The following is a 25,472-nucleotide window of genomic DNA, read 5'->3' on the forward strand; positions in this document are numbered from 1 at the left end:
TGTTGTTGTTTAGTCGTGTCCGACTCTTCATGACCCCATGGACCAGAGCACGCCAGGCACTTCTGTCTTCCACTGCCTCCCGCAGTTTGGTCAAACTCATGCTGGTAGCTTCGAGAACACTATCCAACCATCTCGTCCTCTGTCTTCCCCTTCTCCTTGTACAACTTGAGATTTTGAAATTAATGGAATGACTGGCAAGCTACACTGATACCTCCCTATGGGAGAAAAACTAGAGATGAAAGAAGTGCCTTATATCAGCTTGGAATGAGCTTGTTCTTTCTTAATCCCTTTGGCCCACCAATCACAAAAATAATTGGAATGTCCCTACCCAAATTCATCACCCATGTTTCACACTCAGACTGATTGGGCCACAAAATCATTAAAAGTTGGTGTCCTTCTCTTCCTTTAATAAAGCCATGACCCTTTTAATTCAATATATTTACAACCACCTTTTTTATTTCCTTCTTGTAATGCATCTATTGTATTGCACAACTGTGCATATTAGTTAAAACTAGCTTTAAAACTCCTCAGGTCAAAAATGATGATTCACTTGCCAGACGTCTCCATTAGTTCCCCATTATTTACCTCCATTTTGTACACTATTATGCCACATACAATGTTCAGCGCCTGCTATTCTGAGAACAGCAAATTTTGATAATGTCACAACCATTTGGGCAAATGTAAGGGAGAAGAACAGAACAAAAGAGGAAATTGTTTGAATGGCCTTTGATGATCTGATAACTAGTTTTTAGAATGTACCATATTGACATGTAGAAAGGACAGCATGCTCAGCACAGTGCTAGGGCAAAGAGCTCCATGAATGTATTACACAGTCCTTTAATTCACTGAAACATTTGCTTCCATAGGCAAGATCATAATCCAGGGATAGTCAGTGAGTTTGGACCAGCTGGAGCCATTGCTGCTTACCAGGAAGAAGAGGGGCAGTTCAAACACACTGGCAGGAGCACCAAATTGGCTCTGCTGATATGTTTGCCTTGTGTCAACTTCTTGTTGCCTCACCACCATGCCTTCCTAGTAAGCAGCAGTGACTCAGCTGTTGAAAGATCGGGTGAGCACCATCACCACACCATACTGTCTGGACTACAGTTCCCATCATGCCTGGCCACAGGCTATGCTGACTAAGGCAGATGGGTGTTTTAGTTCAACAACATTTGGAGCGCAGTAAACATGGATTGCGATTTTTTTTTTCCTTTTCAAAACAGGCCTTGACTTGAACAGAGAGAACCATGTAGCACATGCTTACCCTGTTTAGGCATTTGCCTCCATGTATTCTCAGAAATTGATGCAGATCTTAAGGAGATTCTTCACACATGCAACTTAGAATTTTCCATGCAGTTGATTACTAAAAGCAGAAAAAACAAGGGAGGAAGCCCCCTCCCAAAAAAAACACTGGGTCACCTGATTAGATAAGGTAAGCAAGAACTGCCGCCTGAAAATTCCCCCAACCTTTGAGAATGGTTTCATTTTACAACAACCCACCTAATGAATAGTTCTCTCTCTTGTGTTAAAGGTCAGTACCAGAACTTTGGATAGGGTCTGGCAGCTAATTAGCTGTTGTAAAATTGGTATAAAATGCTTGGTCACTCCAGTCAACAATGGAGTGGCAACATTAGACAGCTGTTCTGAACACTTCCCTATGGTAGCCCCATATAGAATGCATGGCAGTAGTCCACTCCAGATGCAACCAAGGCATGAATTGCTATAGTCAGGGGTTCTGTTTCTTAGCTATCTAGAGCAATGTTGAGTCTCCAGCTGTTTTCAGGCTACAATTCCCATCATCCCTGACCTGGTCTTGCTACCTAGGGATGATGGGAGTTGTAGTCCAAAAACAGCTGGAGACCCAAGTTTGGGAAACACTGCTCTAGAGTGAGATGGGATGTTGGACTACATTATAGGGGGAATGGTTCGTTTAATATTTGTTGCCAAAATCCCAAACAAAAAGCACTTATTCTACAGAGGTTCCATTGTTTTGAATTATTCTACTCCAGAATAAGTGCTATGTGGACTGCATATTTAAAATGCTGATTTAAAAGCCACTACTTCAAACAGCACCATGCCCTTCATACTTGCAGAAGCAAATCTCTATTCAGGAAGTCGTAACTTATTGAATGGCCCATAAGACACAATCTGAGCCGTGTCGTTTGGAAGGAGCAGGTGTCATTTTGCCTACACTGGCTTGTTTTGAATTACTGTCTATTGTACCTCCTTCAGGACATTTGACTGACTGAAAGGAAAATATGTACATTGTAGAAAATGCATAACTATTACTTGAAGGCACTTACATTCTTTCTCACTACCCGCATGTGTATCAGCAGGACAATTACTCTTCATCTACATGAAAGGGAATGTACTGAATAGGCAAGGGCACTGAGAAAATGATGCAAGTGCCAAAGAGATGGCAAAATCAATGGCAAAAACTAATTGCATATTGGCAGGCGGAGAAAATCCTCTTGAAGCTGAAGTCTGCTGTTTTTTCAAGAACCAGGGAATATGAATGATTTAAAAGTTTATCTGACTGGAACACATAAATATAACATGGCACCAAAGAGCGTGAAGCTATAATTCACCTTCACTGAGGCTGGTGTTAATTTAAAGGAAAGTATGTTGTCAAATGTCACTTCCGGCTGGGGTGAGGCGCCTTTCTCCTCATTTAAAGCGGGGCCAAAACGAGATACGAAATAAAATGTATCTGCTTCTAATGTGCACTTTAAAAAGATGCAAATTGTATCAGCTGGCGAGGGGAGTTGATAATTACCAGGATCAGAGTAAGTGCAGAGAGGGAATTTAAACATTTCCTCCATTGCTGTGGTCTTAAGGAAAATCTCTTTGGGAGGTAGTATTATTTTATGCCAGTGGGGGATCCCCTACCCGAAATCCAATGCTACCATCAGAATAGGGATTTTCTTCAGTAGCCTTGTAAGGTAGGAAAGGATTAATTTCTGACCTGGTTTGCATTTTAAAGAAACCTGCATTTGCAAAGCAGCCTATAATTCCACCATTTGATTTAACAGATTCTTAATATTGCATTTTAAAATTGTTGTAACCTACTCTGACACCTGATAGTGAAAGGTCAGTAAGAAATCATCATTATCTGCATCTTCATTAATTCCAGTAGTAGTAGCAGCTTTATTATTACTACTTCTGCTATGATCAACAATATACTTTCACCTATAGTTGGCATTTGAAAGAGACCCTGTTGTCAAGGGTTAGAGATGCTTAGTAATAAGAGTTTGCTCAAAACTGACTATCTATCTATCTATCTATCTATCTATCTATCTATACACACATACTATAGCCTGCTTTTTTATCATAATATTCAAAAGTCAGCTTACAAACCAAAAGAGTAATTTAGGATGCAGTTCATCAACACACTTTGTATGGATCAAGCCCTACTGAATATAGTGGGACTAACTTATGCATGGAATTGTGCAGGTAATCCAAGTATCACAAAATTCACAACCATCAAACAGAAATCATAAGGAGAAACAACAATCCAGCATTATCCCTATCAGCACTTTTTGGAATAAGCATCACCACTATGGCAGTAGTCTAGAGGTGACCTAAGGAAGGAAGCAGAATTATCTTTTTCAGTGTCAGCTGCACATTGAGCTGTTTGCTGAAAAACAGAGAAAACGTTTACTGGGAATTTGAAACCCCAAGCCCAACTGATCATTGGTCAAAAGCTTGGGGGAGCGGAAATGGAATTTTGTTTCGATTGGAACTAAATTTTATTTGGCTCTACGACACTGTTCACATACCACTGAAATGTAAAACGACGCAGCAGAGTAATTTGTAAGGAAGCTTGTAAAACCGTTTTAAAATTTGAGAACTTGACTTCATTTGACATGGGTTTTTTAAATTGTACTTTATATTTGCATTTTAACTGCTGTAAACTGCTTAGAGATCTTCTGGTGGTAAGCAGTCTAAGAATGGAAGAAGCTACTGAGTAAAATAAAAAAACAAACGCTTGAGGACTGGTAAATGGTTTTAGAACTAAGCAGATAGTTAAAGAATAAAAGTCAACATGATACTGTCAAAATGATATTAAATAAAATATAATTTTGACAGGTTTGTCTGGAATCCAGGATTCAACGCTCTGATATGAGAGCATACCTCCCATTTTCATCCTTCCGCTCATCAAGTTCAACCCACAGCTTCTCAGCTGCCGGGAGGTATTTGTGCCGTTTCCCATCAATATCAGCAGCCATTGCTGAACAGTTGGGTGAGACAGCATTAAGTTGCTGCATGGTGGAAGCCGAAACATATAGCACAGCTGTAGGCAAAAATAGAACTCAAGATGCACTGGCTACACATGGAGAGGCTGGGGAATATGCATGCCGACCCCAAAGTGCCATCAGGGAGACAATTAGTAACATGTCACAGAAAGTAAGCCTCGTTCTTGGAGTGTTTGTTCTTAAAAGTTGGAAGAGAGGCCGAGATACGTATACGTCTAGAAATTCACCAAGGAAATCGTAACATCTCGGCTTTCTTTCCTAAAGAAACATACCGCCATTTATTTGGAAGGAAAAAATCCTCAGCTTAAATGGAAAGATGGTTTTGCTTCAGAAAAGAAACAACATAGCAGCTCAGCTGTGCAATGTAATGCTTTGTCACAAATACCAAGGTGCGTCAGATGAACCCCATTCTGGGTAAAGCAGATCAAGGCTATTGTTACACCTGCTTTAGTCACCTTCAGATTAGATTGCTGTAAGTAATCTAGGTTTTGAGGAATGCGCCACAGCTCAATGGCAGAGCATGACAAAAGGGAAGAAAAGGCAAATCTTATTTGCAAGAGTGTAGGTTTCCTTGCTCCCTCAACTGGAAGGCTAGTTTAAAAGACAACACCAGTGTTTTGTGAGGGTTTAGCATGGCACTTTGGAGTTAAGCGGCAAGGGTTGGTGAGTGATGTGCTGTTGGTATCTGTTCTTGGAAAGAATTCTGTGCCTAAGAGAGGGCAGAAAGCTCTTGGAATATTGATGCACTGAACTACCTCCATTGAAGGCTTCAAGTTGTAAATATGTGTAAATAAAACCATATAGCACAAAGACACTGTAGTCTCTGCTGTGCCTAATTGTCCAAAGGGAAAAACAAATCCTGGGTTAAAATGTACCTGATACCCCTGGAATCTCACAACGCTTGGAGATAGGGGTGGTGTATAACAATATGTAAGAATGTTCTGTTTTAAAAACTGTTCAGTTTGTGATTAAATTAATGCAGGCAAAAGACTGGCAATGTGGTCCTAACTGAGGTCTGGGAGATATATAGGTTGTCTTCAGGTGGCTGATACAGTAACCAAGCAAATAACTATATAAGTGTATAAAAACATGAAGACAGGATCTTACACCTAGAAATAACAGAGTAGCAAGGCATCACACCATGTGACTTCAGAAGCCTACTTGCAGATATGTTGGAATTCCTGGCTGGTGCCCACTCTTGTATATCTGAAACCCATGTTTCCATAAAAGGGTTTTGTTGTGATCAACACAGCCTGGTTTAGTTGGAAGTCAAAGCTGCTTTGATATTCTCTTTAGTTTTTCTTGTACTTTTGTTTGCTTGTTTATCATCTGCTGAATTGTACAACTGAATCTCAGTTTCTGTCTATGACCTGTTGAACAACATACAAAAATATATTGGGCAATGTATGGGGTGTCTTTTGAGATTTTTTTGAGAAATCTAAGAAAAAACATCGTTGGGTGTGTTCCTAGCTGTAAAAACTCATGATATAGAAGCTACTTAGGATGGTGTTATATCTCTGATTTCCTTAAGAACAGGCGAGTCTGTTGCCCTCCATCAACCCTGAACAATGGCCACACTGGCTAGAACTGATTTTTTTCCCCCTGCGTCGTCGTTTAGTCGTGTCCGACTCTTCGTGACCCCATGGACCAGAGCACGCCAGGCTAGAACTGATAGGCTGTGATATACAGCAACATATGGCGAACCACAGGTATCTGAATATTTAGTTTCCAAATAGTGTTTTTCATTATCATTCTCTTGTATCTGAACTTGAAAGCAGCAGTTTTTCTTTTTAATTGTATCTAATCTGTATCAAAACTAATGGTCAAGCAAATATAGTCCTGTGATATTCAGGCAACACTGCTTACACGCAAACATTACTTCCCTCCTAAAGAAACAAATCGGGGAACCAGAGCAATTACAAGAAAGAAAGAAAGAAAGAAAGAAAGAAAGAAAGAAAGAAAGAAAGAAAAAGCTGGAGAACATTTTTGTTCTACACTGAAATAAAACATCCACTAATGAGAAATGACCCAGCTAAACTAATTATTAGGATGCAATTAAAGAACAAATTATACTCTTAAACTTTACACAGTGGTACAACTCATATACAGTGGAATAGCCCATTTTACAATTCCCCAAGTTTGCGTCTCTGCGACAACCAAATTATCTTAATGGGTGTTGAAATGACAGAGTAGATGAATGTCTTTCCCTTGAGTCATTTTCTGATAAAGACACATTGCTTAGCTGCAAGATGACAAACTATATGTTCAAAGTGACAAATCATTTAATTAAAATTTACAAGCGGTTAAATACTGTTTGACCCAAATGGAGGCAGTTATCATGAATCAATTTCAAAGGAGGGACAAGGGTGCTCAGGGAAATCGATCACTAACAGCTAAGGTACCTGGATGTATTCTGCATATCTCTACAGCCTTAAAAAAAAATAGCCCCTCTCAGCAGGCTATGGTGCACATCTTGCAGAAAAAAGAGATTTCAATCAAGTTGAAAAATTGTAATACTTTTTACTTGGGCGGTATTTGAGCTCACTCTAGGTCTCATGAATACTTAATGTCACAGAGTCTTCAATAAAAAGACTCTTGTATCTTAAGAGCAAATACTTCAAAATTTCATTAGTTATAGGGAGGCTTTTTTAAGTGCATATACAGGTCAGTGGAAATTGCACTCATCTTTCATGAAAAGGCTGGGTAGTTTTATTGTTGAAGAATAAAGGTGGCCATTGGTTTTACTAACTATTATAGCGAATACAAAATTGTCCAGCTGGCATGCTTTATTCTTGAGTCCATCAAGCACATAATGTGTGGAAGTTTCTCTCATTCATATGCACACTACTGGCACACATTCCACTGAGGCTTCTGAATGTGTGATTCTCAAAACTTGTAGTAAAATGACACTTTGGAAACATCCCTACAATCTAACCTGTAAATTATATTTAGGACTGCATTATTGGAATGGGGGCAAGGTTCCCTAAATGCTTTGTATCTTGCTTTTCACTTCCTTCTTTTTATGTGTCAGGGAGAAATATATTAGTATGGAAAATAAGTTGGCGAAGTGCCATAGCCCAGTGAAAGAACACATGCCTTGCTTGCAGAAAGTGCCATTTTCAAGCCCTGACATCTTTACCTGTCTGTCAGGGTAGACATTACTGAGCAAGACAGACCAATGTCCTGACTCTGTACAAGGCAACTCTCAGTGTTACTATGTTGTGCAATGATACATGAAGTGTTATGTGCAAGTTTAAACATAATGTGCCCTAGAAGTACTCTCAAGAAAAAAAATAGGCCAGTGCGCTTTTCATATGCAGAATTAAGCACAATATGTGTTGGAGATATTTGACAGGATTTTACACTTTTCATTTGAAATAATCCTTACGTTGTTGAAACATTTCAGTTAGCTACTTTATAAAATAGTGTAAAGATTCTTCCTGGTGTGTCAGAGGCAGGCGATTTGTCTTGGTCATCGTATTGCTGCATTGGCTTTTAAACTTCTCTTGAATGTCTTTAGCCTTGGTTTGAAGCAATGTCAATCCAGCCCATCTGTTGCACTACTTGGATTGCTTTGTTTAGGGGAGACCAAATATAGTGAACTATGGAGAAGAGACAAGACCCACTTTTACTATATCAGAGATGTAAAGAAAGCACACATTTTCCTGTTTTATTGGAGGGAACATTTTAACATACAGTACATTTATACAAAGGTTTGAAGGGTATTGTGTAGTTTTTACTTTGATACAAAGAGTAATGGCTCACTGGACCTGGGAACATTCTCTACAGTCTCTCATATATCATGGGGCAAAGTGATTTGAAACAACTAAAGACAAGTCATTGGCATGTGAAAATGCACCCAATTGGAATTCCCTTGGGATTACTTGGGGGGTTGGGTTTTGCTCACGTTTTAGACATCAATGACTTCCATTTCTAAGACCAAAAGAAATATTTAATCTCCAACATGTCAGATGGACAATGATCCCGAGTCATTTGGGCTGATTTGCCCTGTAAATAGGTTTTTGAAGTGATTTCTGTCTTTTCTTCTTGAGGCACATTTTGGATCTGGATTACAGAGTCTGATGGAGCTGATGAATGACTTATCCTCTCTTTGGGCAGGCAGTTGGTTGAGGTGGCTTCTTTCAATGTTATGATTCAATTTTTCTAAGGAATTATCAATTTTATACCAATGGAAACATTTTTTGAGTTGACTTGAAATGTATGTTGGACCAAAAGAAGGGAGTGTATGAATCATACCCCACCACTCTCATAATATAATGTTTGGCATAGGTGTTGCCACATGGATGAAGCCCGAATCATCCAAATCAAAAGAAGGAAAGTTCACAAAATTTGACCCTTTATCCATGCAGGCATCTGTGGTACCACCTTTACATCTCTTTTTAAGTTGTCAGCACTGTAGAAAGCATATACTTGCTTGCTTCTTTGTCATGGGAACAAGATTCTCAGAATGGTTAAGTGGTCCGGACAGAGCCATGGCTTTTGCCCACAAATGCTGGAAACAGATGCTTCCTTGTTATAGATCCTTAGACTCCATAGAAAAGTAAAGTTCTTACTATTAAATTAGTCTGTGGTGTAAATAGGCTCTAACGGTGCTGTTTTCTAGAAAAAGAGGTGCTGGAGCTCACCATGAATGCCTCCCTTGTTCTTTTATAATAGCAATGGTGCCCACCTGAGAGGTGCTGGAACTGAGTTCCAATGAGTTCTGGCTGAAAAAACACACAACTCCTGGGCTCTAAGACCATAAACTTCACCAGTTCCTCAGTAGAGTGCTCCATATCCTCCAATTTTTATTGGATGAAAATAGCTACACTCCTGTGATTATGTCGGCTGGAGTCTGATTGCCCAGGGAACACAGCCTACAGGTCACACCACAAGGAGATACCACCCCCAAGAGCCTGAACCCCAAGAGTAACATTGCTGGCTGGCATGGTTCTGCCAAGAAAAAGCACATGATGGCCACATTGAGGGCAAATGGGGTTTGAAGCTTCTTTTGTACACTTGCATAAGCAGCACATCCTTCAGCCAACAGTGGCCCCTGGGAACAGCCAGAGCTTCACTTCATTAAGTCCCAAGCCCCACTTGCCAGACTGGCCGGGATTTGAATAAGTTGATTGTGGAAAAGCCCACCAATCTCCAGTGGCCAGCCTGGGAATTCCCCACAGCCAGCCAACTAGCCCCAACATTGCTCTCAAGGAAGAGGAGCCCGGTGTGACAGGTCACAACAGCTACCCACCCTGTGACCGGGTAAGCTGCCATTTCCTCTTCCTCTATTGCCTTTAAGCACCAAGTTATGTACGGACATGGATGACACTGTGGTCTAAACCACTGAGCCTTGGGCTTGCCGATCAAAAAGTCGGCGGTTCGAATCCCCGCAACGGGGTGAGCTCCCATTGCTCAGTCCCAGTTCCTGCCAACCTAGCAGTTTGAAAGCACACCAAAAAGTGCAAGTAGATTAATAGGTACTGCTCCGGCGGGAAGGTAAACAGTATTTCCATGCGCTGCTCTGGTTTCTGTGTTCCATTGTGCCAGAGGCAGCTTAGTCATGCTGGCCACATGATCCGGAAAGACTGTCTGCAGAGCAGACAAACGCCGGCTCCCTCGGCCTGTAAAGCGAGATGAGCGCCGCAACCCCCGAGTCATTCGCGACTGGACTTAACTGTCAGGGGTCCCTTTACCTTTACCAAGTTAAATAGGTTGGCATGAGAGCTCTGTTCCCTACTGCCCCACTGGTAGTTTCAGTATCTGTCCCCACCAGGGAAATGTGTGTGTGTGTGGTGTTGTTTTTAAAAAGGATTTCTGTGGGGCAATAATGTAGCCCGAATTTTGAGCAAATTGCTGTAACTCCTGGGATTTTCAGGATAGTCAGAGAGTATGGATTTAGGTTGTATGCAGAGCCAACCCATAAGGAATATTTAAAAGCATTTTTTTGAACTTAAGAGTGGAAAAATTAGAAACTGAGAGAAACTGAAATTTACAGATGTGACCATCTCTGACACAGAGCAACCCTAAGGAATAATAATAATAAAAAAGATTTTAACTTCAAATCCTCTGGTGAGTTCAGAAGAGTGATGGTTGCAAAGACCCAGAGATACAAAGCTCAGTGTAAGTTACTATCATTTATAAAGTGCAAGATGACTATACCTGAATGTGGCAAACCATTGAAATGATCTTGATAGAGGAGGAGAACTAACCAGAGTTCCCCTTGAATGCATAGCTTTTCACGAGCTGTTTCATTTTAAGAGGTTGTTTACAATGTCACACTTTATTTTGAGGAAAAATTATTTCAGAAGCCAATCTTTTAGAAACGTGGAAAGAAATGTTTTACAAAAGGTCAAATGCACAAATATTTTGCATGCAAGCTACTAATAAATTCACACACACCCCTTAACAATTAGGAGTTTGGCTAATGCCTTTAAAGCTATTTACAATATTCTAAATGCAACTCCTGAGCCCTAATTACCTATAGTAAGTCATAAATAACTGACAGGGATGCAAATGCAACAAAATTCTATCAAATTAGAGTAATTAGTATCCCGGTTAAAATATCCTCGCACATTAAAATGCTCTTACTTTTCTCCAACACGACATTAACAAATGAAGGTATTATTGTTGAAGAAGCAGAGTGCCAGAAGTATATGCATAAACATCTGATAGTATGTGCAGTGCATATTAGAGTTGAAATATGTTTGTCCCCGCTTTAATTTATCACCTTGTAGCTATTGTTATAACCTGACACTTTTGTGCTAGGCATATTTATCAAAATATAACTGAGGCAGGTTGCTCAAATTTATTCTGCTGCTTATGAAAATGTGTGAGACTTGAGTATTGATCATGGATGCCGCTGCCCTCCCTTTCGGGCTGCTGAAATCACTGGGAGTGGCTGTACAGCTTCCATTCAACTCTGTTGGAGCCCTATGGAGATGAATTAACACTGCACAGTGGCAAAGCAGGAGCAGTCTAAATGAAGACTAAGAATTGAGTTGTAGGATAAGATGAGGCCATTGGTTTTATTTTCAAGGTGCTCGCTGTCAAAGTAAACCCATGTTCACATAAACATTTTAAGACATCTAGCATATAAACAATCATATTTCCTGCCCTTCATAGGGTGGCCACTTACGCACTGCTGAAAAAGAGGAAATGCATCACCAACAGGATAAAATGTGCATAAGCATATACATCTATGTGTATAGATGCAACTTTAGAAATAAGTACTATAATTAAAACACAGATGCAATACATCTCACTGTAGTGGGGAGGACTATGAGTTTGCTGGTACCTGCTGTTTATTAAACATTCATTCTGATTTGTTTGTGGGGAGCTATTCCAAACTTTACATCAATTTCCATACTGCAAAAATTCCAATCTTCTTTGGACACAGGTTTGCAGGTAGGAGTGCCAAATCTATTTTAATTCTGCAACCTGAATTTGCCAGTATGCAATTGAGCAAAAGTGGCTCTTGTTATTCTTGTAGGTAAACACTTCCTATAGATACATACTTTTAGTCATGTTCTTCCTATAGATATACATAGGAATACTCAGACAATTTTTCTCTTTCTCCTTCTCCAGTATGTCTTGATTGGGATGCTAAAAGTGTAGGATGGAGTTTGTCCAGAACTGTTTAGTGCTTTAAATCAATACATTGTGGCTTCCTAGAATGAATGAGTTAGCAGGAGGTTGATGAGCAATAGTTAGTTTTTTTAAATAAAAAAAAATAAGTGTACCACTTTAAAGTTTAGAAAACGTTTCAGGTGACCACTCAGAACTGCATCTTTTGTTGTATGCTTTGAACTTTTTGCAGAGATTTTTGAAAATAAGAGCCACAAGGCAAAAACATATTTAAATGAAGTACAATTGTCAATGGAAGCTTCCAGCAGTTTGCATTCTGCTTTAGTTTGGGTGGTAAGGATAAGGTTGGTTGGTTTACACACAAGTAATGAGATTTGTGACAGGCAGAATGTCAACAAGTGAAGCTTTCCCCATAATTGTAGGAAAGGCTTACCCTGTTTAATTTGTGCCAGCCACACTGCTGTTAAAGGTACAAGGCATTATTCACTAAACTCTTGTACTTCTAGTTTTCAATGCAAACTGTTCCTGTTGGAAGAGAGAAAATCTCTTCAGCAGGGAAGATGCAAGAAATTCCTCATGTTGCTTCCTTCTGCTTGCTTCAGAACAGTTAATAAGGGGCTAGGCCACCTTAGGAACAGCCGTGCCTCCATATCTGTCTAATAAGCCTCCACAATTTGCTTTCTAATTTTATTTATCGATGTACGATGGACTTAGTGACTCACTTTAACAATAAAAGCTAAAGGTCCAGTCCTCTTGGCGGGGGGGGGGGGTGAATGTGAATATTAACTAGAAATTTTTCAAAGTTAGCCAACAGAATGAACTTAAATCGTATTTTGTCCACCCAACAATTATCGGAACTACTTTCTGGTGTAGGTGAAGCTACTTGTAGAGTTGGCAGTGTTTGAAGGTTTCAAAACTGTGAACTTGTTCCTTCATTATGGTTCCCTTGTCATATAATTAACCATTCATATTCAGACTTGGACCCATTCAGGAAGTTTATTATGATTACTTTGAGGAAATAGTTGATGAATTATGGAAATTGATCCACTCTGATGGGAGAAGTCTCACACCATTAACTAATATGAAGCAGCATGAGGTTGAGCTGCCATATGCCTTTCGCAACAGCTTATCTTCTGTTGGGAACACTGCAGTATTTTTGATATGTGACAGTACAACAATCTGTTGGTGGAAAACAGGCATCTTACCATCCATGAGGAAATCTATTTGTATCTCTCCCCAGCAATTTCCCTCACAGCCAGGATGAAGAAGCTTATAAAATGTTAGGAAGGAAGCTTAGCATAGGGATGCCAGATGAATCCACTGAAAACGGACTATCAAGTGAGTTTCCTTCTGTTTGCCCATTCAACCCCACTGCTGCACAGACTCCTGCTATGAAAGATTTGACATTAGCTCTCTTCAACAAATGTTACTTTTTCACATGCACACAATATACACAGATATGTAAACTCTTTTGCAATATGCATTATTTATATATTCGTTGTTATATGCTGATGCCTCTTGGCTTTTCTTGTTTTTGATGCTTTAGAGAGGGATAATTTTATGATGTACTGTGAAATCAAGGTTGTGAAAGTGGCTGCAATCCTAACCATACTTACCTGGGAGCAAACCCCATGGAATTCAATAGGAATTCTGAATAGATAGCTTTCTGATGGGCCATTAGCCATTCCATAAACTTTGTATTTAAGGTATCACAAGGCTCTCTGTTGGTTTTACTGCAAAAGACTAACAGGCTCTGGAAATTCATTAACTTTGAAAAGTGACTTGCCAGGAAGGTAAATAATTTGTAAATATTTGTTGATGGCTGAGCTATGTATGTCTATTGTGTGCTAAGTAAAAAATATGTACACACACACACAACCCACAAATATATCTGCACCTGCATACGGTGAAATGGAACACAAACTTGTGTGAAATAGACCAATTGCAGCTGAATGGAAAACAACAAATGAAAGTGCAAATGAATATTGGAATGGAATGAGGCATGGCCATACATCCCTAGCTTAGCACAGACTCCCCCGAAGCTCAAAATCTGACATACTAAAAAGTGCCCATTGCCATGGATATGAAATCACCAATAGTAAAATAAAGGGCTCTGCTGGGAAGGTTTATGCAGCAATATTTGATTCTCAAGCCACCAACAGGAGAAAAATATTTTGAAGTGCAATGTTAACCACCAAGGTCAAAGCTGCAATCAAGGAGCAATTAGTAGATTGGTGGGAAATCTATGGTGCAGCTCTCCCACCCACCCCCCATAGCTGTCAACTTTCAGATTTGAAAATAAGGGATCAGCAGCCTCACCTGTCCTGGGGACAGTTTATGGGATATCTAACCATCTGGGATAGCAGCAGGAAGCAGCGGGAAACAGCGCTGGAATAAGGGAATTTCCTGCAAAAAAAAAGGGAAGGTTGACAGCTATGCCCCCCCCCCCAGCACACATATCTCAACAACTGTTCCTATCATTCCAAACCTAGACCAAAGTTATAAAGCATAAAAATACAGTTCATTTGAATCTCATACAACAGGACTAGCAAGAGTGCTGCCCTCCAGATGCTTCTGGACTCCAATTCTGTTAATTATTGACCATGCAGAATAGGAGTTCCAGTCCAACAATCTCTGACGGGCACCACATTGGCTATTCCTGCCATGCAGTCATAAATAAAGTAGGTAGTGCTGATTTTCTGCACAATATGGTGGCCATTTTGAATGTTCCTTCCATCTCCAAACCATGGATTCCAAACCAGGTGGGAACATCTTCAAGACCAATTGTTCCTCTACCAATAGGTTCTAACACTAGCTAGGGCCTATCATCGAAGGACCCTCAGAAATAGGTATATTATATCATTTAGGTAAGTTAGAACAAAAGGACAAAGAGAACCAAATCCTCTCCCCATGGCAGGCCAGCTTCGACAAGGCACACAGCACAATTGATCAGCGTTTAGTTTTATTCAAAAAATACGTTAGATGTCCAAACATTATATTGCATTTGTTGATCTCTTATTTGTCTTTGAGTTCATAGACCATGGAAAAAAGGGCACTTACTTCCTTGTATAAACTAGCTGCTGTTTCTTACACAGCAAATATGTCCTTTAAAATATTGGCTGGTGGGAGGGGACTTTCACTAATGTCAGAAAACAGCTACCCAAACTGGGGGCTTTTTAGACCTGCAGAGTAAAGAAGGCTGAGCACAATGTTGTAATGGCTTGGTTAATTCAATTTCCCCTATAATCTTGGGGCAATTTTGGCCATAAGATCCACGATATGGGGGTTTGCTGAAGATGCCAAAATGAACTTTGAATATATGAAGAATTCTAAGCCCTCGTTTTTGTATATTAAAATTAAATCCAACCATAAAAGGGCTGCTTATTTGCAGGAATTAACCTTTCTTTCCTATTAGACATGTGTTTAATCAGATTAGGTTTCAAACTATGCGCAGAGAATATCTGAGTTAATTAATTCTTAAACAGCCCAATAAATGACCAGTATATGTGGATCAGGCATTGCTTACCATTTCCTGTATTGCCCTTTGTACAACTCACCTAAAAATAGGGTCCTTTATTTATTTCAGAATTTTCTAGAGGGCCAATCAGATTACTTCAAAATTAGGTGTTTACTGGATGATATAGTTGAGTTTTCTACCTATAGGCTAGCTTTATATTCACTGAGCAGTGAGAAAATCACCGGCCACTTTTTTGACCCATGGGGACTGCCAAGGAGATTTTTAATTTTAATGATTTTCAGTGATTTGAGGAATTTATTTATTTTTTACAACTTGCCCTACTAAGCGTTGACTCACTGAAATTAATAAACAGGACTGGTTGAGGTTCATTTATTTCAATGAGCCTACTCTGAGAAGAACTCTGAACAACCCTATATATTTAACTTAGTTTTGGTTTACTTGCTTTGTTTGGTTTACATTGTAATGGCCATTGGCTACAAACAACAAACATCTGACTGATACCATCCCAGGGTTGCAGGCTGGACTTCACACAGACACACAGGGGTAGTGGAAAAATAGAGTAAAGAAACTGTATTGAGGTGTCAGTGTGTGTATACAATACATACAATGAACACCTGCAAGAAAACATTGCAGTGTATCTTCTCCTGCTCTCTCCCACCTTCAGATACCCAACATTTCAGGCTCCTGATGTTCACTGTCCATGTTCAAGCCCCACTGTTGAGCTTTTCGGGGGTCTGTGTGTCTCCTTAAGGCTTTTATGTGTTTTGGTACTTCTGCAAACCTCAGGGTTTCCCTGAGCATTCAGATATCTACCTATTTGAGAGAGAGAGAGAGAGAGAGAGAGAGAGAGAGAGAGAGAATGAGAATGATGGATGAGTCACACAATAAATTATATACCATTACTATATCATCAGAAGTATTAATTAAGCATTCCTGAATTCTAAATATCTTACCTCAGTCTGCCTTGAAGGCACATAGTTCTCATCTCATCTATGTTAGAAGCAGAACATAGGATGTACGCATGGTGACTCTGGGATCCACAAATAGATCTATATCTTGTGAAGCAAAATGTCAGTTTTCTCCAGCACTCGGTTCTCTTAAGCTGATGCCCAGGGTGTCTAGAGTTCCGTTTCCAGGTCCCACATGTGCAAAAAGCAAAAACTCCTGCACATAGCATTCCAGGTTCAGTGGAACAATTCAGGGGAGAAAATGGGGGAAAGGCTGGTTAACATTTCAAGTACAAAGATGCCATTCTGCCACATTTAGCGGGGACTAGATTTGCCCTTCCGACATGCCTACAGAATGAAGATTAAGTGTGGGGCAAATACTGCCCTTTCTCAGCCAGTTAGCAGTTTCTGCTAGCTGGCTAGATTTATACCATCCATACTTCTAAGCTGCTGTTTCTCTGCCTGTTTCAGATCTGTTGTTAATAAAGCTAGGACAAACCCCATGTTTGTCACATATCATTCTGGGTGTGTGGATATGACAACTAAGCAACAAATAACAGTCTAAATAATATTTTTTCAGGGGTAGGTTCTCTGATCTCATTCTAGAATATTATCTATCTATCTTTAATCTTGCAAACTGAAGAAAATCAGCCTCTTTTCTCCTTGGTTGTAAATCATCATTAGTATTTAAAGCACAGCAAAGGCCGTAAAAATAATTGCTTGTTTTCCTTTAGGTAATATGAAGTAGGGAAATGTTTATGTTGACCTAGTGTCTTCCTCAAATGTGTGTTGCATGTTTTAGATTTAGTTAGATTAACGATGGTCAACTCTCCACATTTTGATAAAAACAGGCTATAATGAGCAACGGTATTGAGAATTACCTGTCGTAAAGTGTGCAATTTCCCCATTTTTCTGTCATCATTACTAGAATTTTTATTTGAGTCTTCTAAACAATTCGCCTCTGAAATACTTCCAAGAATTTTAAAAATGCCAACACTGTCTTGAAGCAGTCAAGCTTGCAGATTTTTCTGTCTCTGAAAAAGGGTCTCTAAAAAATAGAAATCAATGCATTCCATATTTACATACAAAGGAAAATATGTGACAATGACACAAGCCATGCCAGGAGACAATGGAAAACAGAATTTCTGTCCTGTCTTTCTTTCTCCCTCATGAGCTACCTTTCCTAACATGGATCATATACCTTAAGAATTTGCTGTCAACTTAATATGTATCATGCTGTACACGAACTCACGGGAGGTCTACTGTGGGAGTATATAGTGATCTGTTTTTTCAACCCCATTCTTCCCTTTAGGTCTTCATGCTTGGACTTGGACTCTCATTATGCAGTCCCATTCTTACCAATATACCACTCACAATAAATTGGATAAATCTCATTTATTTTTCCATTGTTGTTTTCAAGTGCTAAAGGCTTGATTTAAAGTTGAAACCACTGTGTTCAAGTAGATAGAGTTGCTGGTTGTTGTTTTTTGTAGTTCTAGAAAAAGTAGTATCTTATAACAGGGATTTACAGTTAAATGTGCTTTGACAGGGTAAAGTACAGTGGTACCTCAGGTTAAGAACTTAATTCGTACTGGAGGTCCATTCTTTACCTGAAACTGTTCTTAAGCTGAGGTACCACTTTAGCTTATGGGGCCTCCCACTGCCACACCTGCACGATTTCTGTTCTCATCCTGAAGCAAAGTTCTTAAACCAAGGTACTATTTCTTTGTTAGTGGAATCTGTAAATGAAGTGTCTGTAACCCGAGGTACCACTGTACTTTGGCTTTGAGAGTAGTGTGAGGGCAATCGGCTACAAATGATAGTGCATATATTGAAATGAGAAGTTACTGTGTGGTGTCTGGTGGGAAAATGGCATTTTAAAATGTTATTTTATAAAACGCCTGCACAATAAAAATATATTAATGTATTTTCCTTTGGTACATGATTCATTTATAACCTTTTTTCATATATTTCATACATTTTATTTTTTTAAAATGTGGAATTACCATAATGTACAGTATATATATGTTAGGTAAGATATAGAAAATCTAAATTATAGCAGCAGAGGAGCTTTAAATATGAACAATGTTTCCAGGTCTGTCTTCCTAGCCATTATTCAGGCAGTGTGGAGCTGAGATTAGCAATCTGGTTTGTTTGTGTATGTAAAGAAAGTAAGGAAATTGACTGATGGATTGATGGGCTGCTTGATGCTGGGCAATTAGTTCCACTGTAGTCGGAAAGAAACTGGTCTGAGATTTGCAGATGACTGCAATTACCGTATTTTTCACCCTATAGGACGCACTTTTCCCACTCCAAAAATGAAGGGGAAATCTGGGTGCGTCCTATGGGCTGAATGCAGGCTTTCGCTGAAGCTTGGAGAGTGAGAGGGGTCGGTGCGCACCGACCCCTCTCACTCTCCAGGCTTCAGGAAGCTATCCGCAGCATAGGCAGCCCTGCGGGAGTTCCCGCAAGGCTGTCTAGGCTGCGGATAGTAGCCTGCTTCCCGGAGCGCCGGGCGCGCTGAAAGCAGAGCGCTAGGTGCTTCGGGAACACATCCGCAGCCTAGGCAGCCCTGCGGGAGGTCCTGCAGGGATGTCTAGGCTGCGGATAGCAGCCTGCTTCCCGGAGCGCCGGGCGCGCTGAAAGCAGAGCGCTAGGTGCTTCGGGAACACATCCACAGCCTAGGCAGCCCTGTGGCAGGTCCCGCAGGGATGTCTAGGCTGCGGATAGCAGCCTGCTTCCCGGAGCGTCGGGCGCCCTGAAAGCAGAGCGCCCGGCGCTTCGGGAACACATCCGCAGCGTGGGGAGCCCTGCAGGAGTTCCCCGCAGGGCTCCCCACGCTGCGGATAGCAGCCTGCCGCCCGGCGAGCAAGGCGCCCTGAAGCAGAGCGCCCCGCGCGCCGGACAGACACCCGCAGCATGGGGAGCCCTGCAGGAGTTCCCCACAGGGCTCCCCACGCTGCGGATAGCAGCCTGCCGCCCGGCGCACAGGGCACCCTGAATCAGAGCGCCCCTCGCGCTGGGCAGACATCAGCCAGCCCCACAAGCTCGGCGGACAGCAGGGAGGCGCAGCGCCGCCATCCCGCTGTTCCTCGACCTGGTTCTGTTTCTCCGACCTGCTTTTGGGGGGGGGAAATAAAGGGGGGGAAATTCCTTTATTTCCCCCCAAAAAAACTAGGTGCGTCCTATGGGACGGAGTGTCCTATGGGACGAAAAATACGGTAACCAAAAGGGGCTCCAAGAGAATACTGTTTGTTTTGGGGGAAACTGGTTTTACATGCTAGCATTATCTGACACTTGTGCTTATGTATATACAGTGGTACCTCAGGTTACATACGCTTCAGGTTACACACTCCGCTAACCCAGAAATAGTGCTTCAGGTTAAGAACTTTGCTTCAGGATAAGAACAGAAATCGGGCTCCGGCGGCGCGGCAGCAGCAGGAGGCCCCATTAGTTAAAGTGGTGCTTCAGGTTAAGAACAGTTTCAGGTTAAGAACAGACATCCAGTATCCTGCTCTCACAATAGCCAACCAGATGCCTATGGGAAGCCGTACATGGATGCAACAGCCCACTTGTGATTCCCCAGGTATACATACCTCTGACACTGAAGGCAATACAGTGGTACCTCGGGTTAAGAACTTAATTCGTTCCAGAGGTCTGTTCTTAACCTGAAACTATTCTTAACCTGAAGCACCACTTTAGCTAATGGGGCCTCCTGCTGCCGCTGTGCTGCCGCCGCGTGATTTCTGTTCTCATCCTGAAGCAAAGTTCTTAACCCGAGGTACTCTTTCTGGGTTAGCGGAGTCTGTAACCTGAAGCGTATGTAACCTGAAGCGTCTGTAACCCGAGGTACCACTGTAGTGCAACTGCAGTTATACTTGGAGACAGGGGAGCTTGTATTACCACGTTCTACCAGATGTGCAACAATGTCAACTCTTCAACTTCTTACACTAACATTGCATTGGATCACACCCCATGTTTCCAGTGACCTTTCATCCAAAAATAAGTGAAGCCCTATAGCATTGTCCCTAGAGCTTTTTATTGTTCAAAAAGAGAAGAGTGCTTATTGAGATTTTTTATTTACATAATATAATTGCCTGTGAACTGTAAATTACAATCCCTTTCTGATGTACTTTGTCTGATATGGAACATAGTTTGAATCCCTTTATTTTGTGAATGAAATGCAGCCACTAGATCACTAGAGACTGTTGAGGTGATCATGATTTTTTAATCAACTGAGTTTTCTTGAATGGATAATACCTTGAGAGAAAAATTCAAACTACATTTTGGTTTGACTTCAGATATCCAATTCAACATTTTTTATGATGGTGTCACTAAAATTTTATTGAGAGAACAACTTTTCCCACTGAAGAGTTCTGTTACTATGCAGCGTATGTTATCTCAGCTTTCAGTCGACAAGCCAAGTCAATTTAGTTTAATAATCTGGAGGCTCTTAACTTGTCAAATGCTAAACATACAGCAGTAACCAAGCCTTCTGTCTAATTATAGCAGATGAAATTCGACATATGTACCCTTTTTAAAACAAAAATTAGTTTTTCTGACAAGGCATACCACCTGCTCTTGCCTCAATCAGCTTTCCTAAAACACAATTGGTACGGCATTTAATAGATAAGAATTCCATATTTAGTTACTTTTCAAAATAACTGGTGAATATATGAATGTGAATGTTTATAGAAATTACAAGTACTATGCCTTCCTAAATATATATTTACAATACGTGTGTTGAGTTGTGACCAAACAGAACCACTGCATAAATCTACAGCTGTGTGGCACTGATACAAACTGAGCCACAACAAATTGTTTGGTTAAGTTGGATTGATGGGGAAGTACTACTGTCACAAATTTAAGGTTTAGCTTTGTTTTATCTAGGTATGTACTTATTCGTGCAGTTTTATTTTTACTAGTAGAAGTGAATAATACTGTAAATATTTTTAAAAATATTTTTAAAATCTGCAGTAAACCCCAACCCTGTCCACAAACATGCACCTAGTGTAACAAATATTCACCTTTTTTCACTCCAGAAACTCCAGGTGTCAGAAAAAGACCTACCCAAGAGGCTACCAATATATGTGACTTTCCAACAATATTGTTATGTTTAGAACCCATCTTCTCTTCAAGGGCAGAAAATTTACTTCAAGGATACTGGTTAAAGGGCATAAAATAAAACAAAAACTGAAATTTCATGCCTCTTTTGATTGCCTCAACTTTTTCAAGTTCCCCTGAATCCATACATTCATTTCTTATTTCTTCCATTCCATATTTTAAAACTGAACTTGGAAGGAACTTTTTTTTTATTACTGACATTCTAGGACAGTAATTTTAGGCCATAGTGAGTTTGGATGTTGAATGTAAATAAAAATTGCTTTGTGGGCAAGGGAAGATAAAATCTGACAAAACGCTTATCATGTGAAATTTACTGCGTAGTCTGTACAATCTGAGCAAAGTGCAGCTGTAGAAAATTTAAAATGAGGGTTTGATGTATGTACCTTACCTGCAGAACTTTATGGGATAATACATTCTCATTATACCATGATAGAATTTGACTATTCATTGTTTTCATTTTTATGCCATGTACAGAGAAGCAAGTAGCCATAAATCTGAGAGCCGAATTTGTCTTATGGCTCAAGATCACTCTCAAAGCAATTGATCAGGCCAGTGTTGCTATACCTGTGCTATATTTATATACACAGTAGAAAATTCATAATTTCAAATACAGTCAGCTTAACGTGCTTTCACTTAATCAAGATGAAAGAATGGCTGTTGCCTGTGCTCAAGCAGAATGAATTTGGGGGGCAGTTGGTGTAATATTCTTCCATCTCACAAATCTTTAGTTCAACTCAGTGATGAAAGGTTGCTGTCCAAAATGTGAGCTTCTGACAGGTCTGTGAGGAGTGACGGAGTGACGCCACTCCCCAGCATATCTGCAGCCCTGCTAGTCTCAGCAGCTATGGCAGAAAGTGGGGTGGGGGGGAAGGATGATCGGGCTCTCTGATCTCTATGCTGGGCCTCTGGTGGCTGTGAGACTAGCTCAGGGTCCACTAGGTCCCAGGCTGACTCAACCCTGCTCCTTCCTTAGAACATCCCAGTTTAGAGCTTCCCACTTGACTTAACTGGAGGGGATACTTCCAGTATGCCTCCATCCCAAATGCATATTCAGCAGCCATTAGGAGTCTGGCTCAGCTAGCATAGCCAAGCAAAACAACAACAACCCAAGCCAATCCCACCCACCCCCAGCCTGACATTTCAGTCTTTCATTCTGCATCAGATTATTATACCAATGTTCAAAATTACGACCTTTGGGGTATCTGTATGTGCCTGATAACACAGTACAATTTTTTAAAATTAAGTCACTGTTAATCCAACATCTTTAAAGTGTGTGATATGCCACAATGTAGCCATATTAGTGTGATTTATTTGGATTACTTTTTCAGATGGGCTGATTTGTAAATAATCTGTTACTGGGTAGAAGTGAATCACAAGGTTTTTAGAAGTTAATTGTGTTTCAAGCACAGAATGGCTTCTTACAGCAGCAGGAATCAGTGCATTGAGTTCCCAAGAGTCTCAATATGAAAAGTCTGGTTGATGTTTCAAATATTTATATGTGTAATAGTCTTGAGTTATGTTCTCTGTCAAATCTGACTAGATAAGAGGTTCTTGGACTCTGTACCCCCAGGGCCCGCTTGACCAAAATAAATATTTCTTTGGCCCATCAATCACAAAATGGTGGTTCAGGCGTGAAGTCCGTTTGTCTTCAGCTACAATGATGCACTCTTCCATTGTCCCCAAAACAGATGCCAACCAACCAAATTTTTTTTTGAAGATGCAAAACTTTCAGTGAAAATTATCTAGACTTTTTCTTCAGCTGCTCAGCATGGGTACCTTATCTCATCCATAGCCTAATATGAAGTATTTGGATTTAATATAGTTTACCCTCACTGAGTTTGGTGAGTATGATGGCTGAAGTTCAATTACATTAGCTTAAATAGCCTGTAGATTAGGCTAATAAATTAGCATCATTCTTACTGGTACAGGTGTGCATGGACCTAAATACTTCCATTTCTCATCACAAAGACTCAATTCAAGACATGTAATTTGAAGAAAGAAAGAAAGGATATATTTCATTTGAACTCATGCCTTAACTATTTCTGAACCAGTCCCTGAATACCATTATTTTTGTGTACAGTGCTGAAACAAAAAAAATCTAGGGGGAGTTTCTGGGTTGCGCATATATATATATATATATATATATATATATATATATATATAAAATCGACTTGACACACCTTCCTTTTCTAAATTACTTTACTTGAACTGGATCAATCAAGTTGTTGGTTTGAGTCATGATAAATGAATAGAAACTTATATAAGAATATCAATTCTAGGTTTCTTCAGTTCGGGTCTTTTGTGCATTCCATCTTTTGATCTTCTCCCAAGGTCACTGTTTCAATTATCATATTTTGGCCTTGAAACCATAAATTATAGTGTGTGGGTTTTTTCCATTTTGACACACTTTCATCTGGTGTAAACACTCGTAATTCTGTTGTGACACTTTCTGAGTAGATTAGGTCTCCTATCTTGAGCCAACACTTTCTAATTCAGTGCTTTTATACAGACGGTTGTCCAGCTTCTAAAAAGTCATAAATCCTCAACTAAAGTATAATATTTAGAGATTTTATCTGTAGGGCTCGATTGGGACTTCAGAACTCCATTATCATCCAATCTTTCCTCATAAGAAACATTTTTGACATGCAGAGTTTGTTGTCCTCTGTCTCTACTTTGAAAAAATATGTTCTGACCTTCAGTCAGCTATCCTCTGTCTGTTTCAGTCCCTGCATATGGTTAAGTTTTATCCCTTGACTAAGTCCAAATACAGAAGTCTGTGGTTCTTTTAATATTCATGATTTATAATGAAACTAAGTGGGTTAGTTTGTGTTTATACAAACACCTTTGAAAAAGCCATGTGTTGTGTAATTGGTTTGCATTAATAATTGCAATGTATGTATGTATGCATGTATGTATTTTAAAAGTTCATATCCTGCCCACCCTTTAAAAAGAACCCTGGGTCTCTTACAATAATAAAATGTAAGGCAACATAAAAAGAAACCCACATTAAACAGGATTCATAATAATGCAATAATACATAGAAAGCCAGAAATTCCTGCAAACAGCAAATCAGCCAGTCTCAAGGCCAAAATATAATGTATGGACAAAATAGTGGGGAGGCCCCCTGTGGGACACAATTAGCATGCCCATAAAAGTAAAAAGGCCTTTTTACATAACCAGGTTTGATCAAGCTCCTGAAAGCATATAGTGTCAAGTCCTCAACAAAAAGGAGATTCCACCGGGTGAACATCACCTCAGAAAATGCCCTGCATTTTGTCAGCACCCATTCCACCTCAGATAGCCAAGGGATCTGAAGCAAGACCTCACATGCTGAACAGAGCATATGGGGGGAAACCATGTGGAAGGAGGTGCTTCTCAGTGTACTCAGATACTGTGCCATTTAGGGCTATAATTATATTTCTCAATAGATAGTAATAGGGTACTTTGCTCTCCTTTGTTCATCAGCAAAAATGATGTTTAAAACTTATCTTTCCAGTTTAAATATTTTTATGTAATGCAGCTTTACAAATTTTAAGATTATACAGGTAGGAGTGGAAATAGATACCTGACAAGTACCGTATGCATATATACTTTGTGAAAAACATTTCATTTTCAAGGCTTGGCTCTAACCATGCTGCTTTTGTCATCAAATTTGATGTCAATCATAAAGGAGAGATTGTAGCATGAATGAGATTTAAATGTGGATAAATCAATCTTTCTTGGGGGACCTATGACTCTTACAATAACAAACACAAGCAAACTCGGTTGACGTTTCTTCAAGAGGACTGTCAAATTATTAGGCTCATATTGACTCTTCCAAGGAATGGTATCTAGTTTCATTTAAAGTATATTGTCTATTATTTCCTATCCGTGGAACAGAGTGCTGAAATCAGGCAGGCAAAATGTGCTGATTTCTTTGTAAAAGTGATGTGCAACACCGTGAGTCCACAGTGGTTGGGCAGAACCATTCAGAAGAAATTAGATCCCTAGACAATAATAACCTCCTGGCCAGGAAGTTATGAAAACTAATACTGTTAGCTTCTTCCTTTAATAAAGCAAGGGTACTCTCCCCCAAGGACT

The 25,472-nt window shown here is 40.0% G+C and overlaps 1 protein-coding gene and 1 long non-coding RNA gene across 8 annotated transcripts in view; one reads left to right on the plus strand and one right to left on the minus strand.

The window, feature by feature from the left end:
* NEGR1 (neuronal growth regulator 1) overlaps window positions 1-25,472 on the plus strand; it is a 453,778-nt gene that overhangs the window by 409,308 nt on the left and 18,998 nt on the right. The window lies entirely within an intron of this gene.
* The window catches only part of LOC128415610 (uncharacterized), a 105,612-nt gene continuing 87,653 nt past the window's right edge, over window positions 7,514-25,472 (minus strand). For 4 of the 6 annotated variants that reach the window (XR_008331013.1, XR_008331010.1, XR_008331015.1 and 1 more), the window contains 3 exons: window positions 17,150-17,316; window positions 16,275-16,485; window positions 15,874-16,134 (listed from right to left, as the gene is read on the minus strand). This is a non-coding gene — a long non-coding RNA (uncharacterized LOC128415610). Of the gene's footprint in view, window positions 7,859-13,048; window positions 13,230-15,873; window positions 16,135-16,274; window positions 16,486-17,149; window positions 17,317-25,472 lie in introns of those variants that run through there. The other 2 variants (XR_008331011.1, XR_008331012.1) reach the window with 2 other exon arrangements.

The sequence above is a fragment of the Podarcis raffonei genome, chromosome 6, assembly GCF_027172205.1.
Source record: "Podarcis raffonei isolate rPodRaf1 chromosome 6, rPodRaf1.pri, whole genome shotgun sequence".
Lineage (NCBI taxonomy): Eukaryota > Metazoa > Chordata > Lepidosauria > Squamata > Lacertidae > Podarcis > Podarcis raffonei.